This window comes from Carex rostrata, chromosome 30, assembly GCF_964058835.1.
Source record: "Carex rostrata chromosome 30, lpCarRost1.2, whole genome shotgun sequence".
Lineage (NCBI taxonomy): Eukaryota > Viridiplantae > Streptophyta > Magnoliopsida > Poales > Cyperaceae > Carex > Carex rostrata.
Window position 1 is genome coordinate 3,997,025 of NC_135947.1, and position 6,000 is coordinate 4,003,024.

The following is a 6,000-nucleotide window of genomic DNA, read 5'->3' on the forward strand; positions in this document are numbered from 1 at the left end:
CTATTGTTGTTTGTAGGACGATAGCTGTGAAAGTATCACTGTTGAAGTATTGATGATGCTGTTGATTTTTGTAATATGATTCTATTTTTGTTGAATTTTTATTATATTTTATTTAAATGAATTATGACAATTTATTAAATTTTAGTACTCATAACTCGTGAGTCGCTCATAACTTGCTCATTAAAAACTCGCTCATTTCCGACTTGCTCATTTATCAACTCGCTTAAACTCGCTCATTTACTAAATGAACGAGCATGAGCATACCCTAACTCGCTAGCTCATGCTCTCTCATTAATCACTCCTAGTATGGTGTGAGAGAGATTTTTGTATGATATGTCATGCATATGTTATGAACTTATGATATATGTATATTCTGAATTATATAAATTGCACGAACTATAATTTATTTGTATATAAAATACTTCAAAAATCATTAGTCTAAAAGTTTATATTTATTTTTTAATAAATAATTGATAAAAATATTGCCTTTAGCAATTGTAATCAAGATGTTGTGTGTGTAGGAAGGACTCTGAAATTAGATAACTAAATCAAGAGGCATTTTATTCGAGATAATTTTTTGTTAATTTGCTATAATAAAATAGCACGTAAATCTGTTCAATTCTCGTCTAAATATAACAAGATTTTCAGAATTCTATGGACAAAACATTTCTATCTCCATTGAAAATCTATACAGTTTGGGGACAAAATTGCAAGATGGCAAACATTCCCTTATTAATTAATCCGGGGTCTCAATAGTGGTCCCCGGGACTGCATGAAATAAGGTGCTAATTTGATGTGTGAAGGAAAGAATTAATTATAAACAAAAAGAAAGCTACATGTGGCAACTTTTATCCGCAAAAGATTTCGCACAAACTTGCTAATGGTTTGCCTTTTGAAAGTTAGACATTATATATTTATTAGGATTTCTTTTTTCTATTATGATAATTGTTTTCGTATCTCTATTTCCTTATTTATCTCTGCACTTAATTTCTATAACTGTTCTGAGGATCACAAAAGCTACGGTACTGATTTTTTTCTAAAGTATTAATCTCCACGAACGGAAGTATTTATACCTATAAGGTAAATAATTTTTACATAAATAATTGTCTCTTCAACCAAATCTCAAATTACATGGAGGGACCATACACGTTTTAAGATGTGAGTTTGTTTTCTTCATTCAATCTCGTCCACATTTCTAACGATATATGAGGAATTTTGCGAATCTAAAACCACGAACGTCTTCTACGCAATTTTCTCTTTCAAATGAGATTCATGATGACCGAAATTTTTAAATATACCATAATCTAAAAAAAAAGATAAACCAAATAACCACAATTTGGTGAAAATTCAAATTTTGACATGGCCGCATCTAGGCGGAGCAGTCCCAGAATGCGGGCTGCATCTAGGGGAAGCGGCCACCCCTGACCCTATATAAGGGCCCGTTGTTTCTGTTTTTTCTCACAATCTCAATATGTTCATAATCTCCTTCTCGCAATTTCGTGGCACATCCTCATAGCCGACGCAGTATCCTCCCTTCCCGGACTTTCCTGGCACCTCCACACAGTATCCTCCCATCTCCATAGATGATCCTATCATGAGATGTGCCTACGGTTTATTCCCGCCGGTTGAGTTTGGACAGACAATAGCATTTGAGGAGGTTTAGGCCACTGAGTCAGATGATTCTCTTGACGAGATGCCACTTGTAGTGCAGATTCAGGATTTGAGGATCAAGAAGGCCAGACAACCGTTTAGTCCTTCTGACTATTAGGTTGTAATTTGTTTTCATACTTTTTTACTCTGGTGTTTGTCAGATACTGTGATTTATTATATAAGGATACTTATTTTGTCAGATACAGTTTATTTATCGTAGTATTTTTCTTTTTTATTTGTTGTTTTTATTATTTATAGTTTTTTCGTCACAGTAAAATCTAAACGTAATGACATTTCGAACATAATATTTCTTCCGACAAACGTAAAATCTTTTCAAAATAATAGACATTAAAAAAACACAATTACAACTATTTTGAAAACAAAAAACAACAAATATATCAAAACAAACAAAAAAAATATACATTTTGAAAAGAAAAAAAAAACTGGGTGGCCGCATTCCCTAGAAGCGGCCCGGGCCGTATCCTCTAAGAGCGGCCCGGGCCGTATTCCCTAAGAGCATACCCCAATTCGGGGCCGCTTTGCCTAGATGCGGCCTCCAGAAAAGTGGCCGCTCCACCTAGATACGGTTGTGTCAAAAATAAAATTTCCACGCAATTGTGGTTATTTGGTTTATCTTATTTTGTATTATGGTATATTTAAAAATTTCGGCCATAATGATATGCTTTCGGACTCGTCATCACAAAGTATTTATACCTATACTTGCAACTACTTTTTACATTTGACACTAGTTAACGTCTAAAAGTATTAATATCAAGTATTACAAGTATTTATACTTATGCACTAGAGTATTTATACCTATGTAGTCAATTATTTTTGTTAAAGAAAAGTTAACACGGTGACGATTGGAGAATGTTGATGCGGGAATGCGGGGTCTTCACTACTTCATTTGATGAAGGTTGATGCAGGGACCATTAAGGGCTGGAAAAGGAATGATCATATCAAGATACGCATGCAAGTATTAATATTTTATTTTGCAAGAATTGATTTATTATATTTTAGTATTTATATTTAACGAGTGTGGCAATTCGAAAAAGGGATCATATAATTAGTGGGGATTATAATATATATATATATATATATTTTTTTTTAATGTTGTTGAGTAGATAGAGGGGCATGAGTGTGGAAATAATAATAATAATAATAATAATAATAATTTTGCTGCTGTTGTCTGAAGGTGAATATTATTTTCAGTTTGATAAAGATTACCACTAACGCAATATACCTTTAATAACCAAAGTACATGTTTTTGCTTTTCATAATTTGAGGTGGACGAACTACAATTGTCACTTGTCAGATACTCAGATTTATTTCCTCAAAGGTTTGTCGTTATATCAAAAGTAAATCCGTTGTAAATGTCACACAAGTGACGCACGAAAAAATCACTACAACAAAAAGAGTGCTGCTGGAGCGGGAGCCCATTGCTGGAGAAAATAAAGGGAATTTTTTATATGTAGAAATTAAAGAAAAGGAAGAGAGAGAAATAAAAAGAGTAAATTATATTTTGAATTGGTAGAAAGATCAGTAGGATTTTTATCGATTTAAAAGTTAAAAAGTTTGAATTGGTAGGAATTCTACGGATCTAAACCCGTGTGTTTTTTTTTTCTTCTAGTAAAATATAAAAAGAATTTACAAAAATAAATAGAGTATAATAAAATTTAAATATAATAGAAATATTCCATCTATTTTTTTAAAAAAAATTATATTTTACTAAAAATTTAATATAAGAATTCTCTCCATCCATACATCAGATTAAAAAAAAAGACACACTAAGCCAATTTTTTATTTATATCCAAAAATTAAATAAAATTTAAAAAAAAAACCAAACGTCGGTTGTATTTTCAAAACTACCCAAATTGGAATTTTTTTTTCCGATTTTAGCACCAATTACCTGAAAAATTGTTTCCGAAAATTGATGTCTAAAACCGGAAAAAAAATTTATGGTATCCAATTCCGGAAACTTTTTTTTCAGATTTTTAGTCCCAAAACTGGAAAAAAAGTTTTCCGGAAATGGGATTTCCCTTTTTTTTAACTCATTTACATATATACATATACATATCTTATATTAGAGTTGGGTTACGGTGAGTTGCGAAGTAAAACGACTATTTTATTTCACGCTCATATTTTGCGATTTTAAAGTTCAAAATGTCAATCCGAACCGCTCAACATGATCTCCATATTGAAATGTGCTTGGAGACCAAATTTTATATTTTTCGGAATTTTTTACTATTTATTAAGTCACTTTGAAAATCGCCGATCCAGCGGTCCATAAATTTTTACTGTTCACCCGGATTTTCAGATTTTCAGAGTGGCTTAATAAATAGTAAAAAAATTCCAAAAAATTAGAAAATTTAGTTTCCAAGCATATTTTAATATAGATTAAACATCTAACGGTTTGGATCGGCTATTTGAACTTTGAAAATGAAAATATTGCGTGAAGTAAAAACGTGTTTTACTTCGCAACTCACCGTAGCCTTACTCATTATATTATATATACATATATTATAAAAAAATGAGTTTATAAAAAAAAAACCAAATGACGTTTATAAACAAAATACCGATCGTTGTATGTCTACTGTTAAACGAAAACTTAAATTGAATTTTTGAGATTCTAAAAACTTAAACTCAGTATAATATATATGTTTATGTATATATGTAAATGAGTTTTTAAAGTTTAAAAAAAAATTGGAAATTCATTTCCGGAAAAAAAATTTCCCCGTTTTGAGACTAAAAACTGTAAAAAAAAATTTCCAGAATTGGATATCAGAAAAAAAATTTCCGGTTTTAGACATCAATTTTCGGAAAAAAATTTCCGGTAATTGGTGCTAAAACCGGAAAAAAAAATTCTGATTTGGATAGTTTTGAAAATACAACCGACGTTTGGCTATTTTTTTAAAATTTTATTTTATTTTTGGATATAAATAAAAAAATTGGCACACTAAGTTTGGATCGGTAGAATTTCTACCGATCTAAACTTTTTTATTTTTAGGATCAGTAGAAATTCTATTGATCTTTCTACCAATCAAAAGCATAGTATAATATGTGTTTCTCTCTCTTTCATTTTTTTTTAATTTCTACAAATAAAAAATTTCCGAAAATAAAGAATAAACACCTCAAACATGCCTAGTCACAATTTTTATATATAGATCAAAAGGCAAGCACAGTAAGTTCACCCAACTAAATTCCACCTTTACATTTCGTAAACTCCGCAGGTCACTTCGTTAGCTCCGCAGAAGGCGATACTGAAGTCGATCAAGATTTGTCGTTTTGAGAGTCGCAACACTAGTTCGGCCGCTCTGTTCCGCCTCGCCTCCATCCCTTCTTGTCTGTCCGGTCCATCTCGTCTCGCTTCATTCGAGCAGATGACTCTGTTTAAGAGTTTTGTAGCTCGTCGCTTCGTCTGTTCGTCTATATTTTTTGAGTTCGACTGAGGATTTTGTATATTTGTTTCCACTCTCATAGTATCTACTATAGCTATATATATGAATAAGGTACGCGTTTTTATGGTTGTTGCTGATGACGAGATTGCAAAGAGTTGTCTCCTTCCTCCTCTCTTCTTCTTCTTCTTCTTCTTATTATTCCACCTCTTTGAGTGGTGACTGTCCTGGACTGGTTGATTCAGTTCCCGGTCCGGTATGATTCAGTGCCTTTTCGGCTGAGTGGTGACTGTCCCGGTCCGATCAGATTCAGTGCCCTTCTCTTCCTCCTCTCTAAGTGGTGACTGTCTCAGTCCGGTTTGATTTAGTGCCTCTCGGCTGTGCATTCCTCTGGGCGGCGTCGATTTTGGAAAGAAGAAGACGTTTCGTCCTCAAGGAAGGACTCGATACGGCGTACTCCGCCAACCATGCAACTCGAAAAATTACTGCTGTGTCTACATTCCCAGAGAAGAAAGTTGGAAGGCCCACCTACTTGCTAATCGGGCGCGAATAGACCAATTTGTATTCTCTGGCTTCACACATCTGTTATTTTCTGACATAGCAAATTAGATTATTTTACAAGTAGCTCAATGTATAGGTTTTCATATTTTTCTATTTTAATCAAAAGAAACCTATGTAATAGCTATCTTGTATATCTTTGGATTAATGCAATCGCCTACGGGTTTTAAAAAAAAAAAAAAAATATATATATATATATATATATCAAAACCGGAAATAAATCTGCTGGTTATTCTAATTCCAACCGTTGATTTTCATTAAAATTTGTGGATGAAAAACCTTCTTCATTGATTTATTTCCATCAAAACATGTTCATGTCATTCCGATCCCAACAGGTTCATGTTATTCCATTAGAATAACAGTAGATTTATTTCCATCAAAACCAAGGAATGAGACG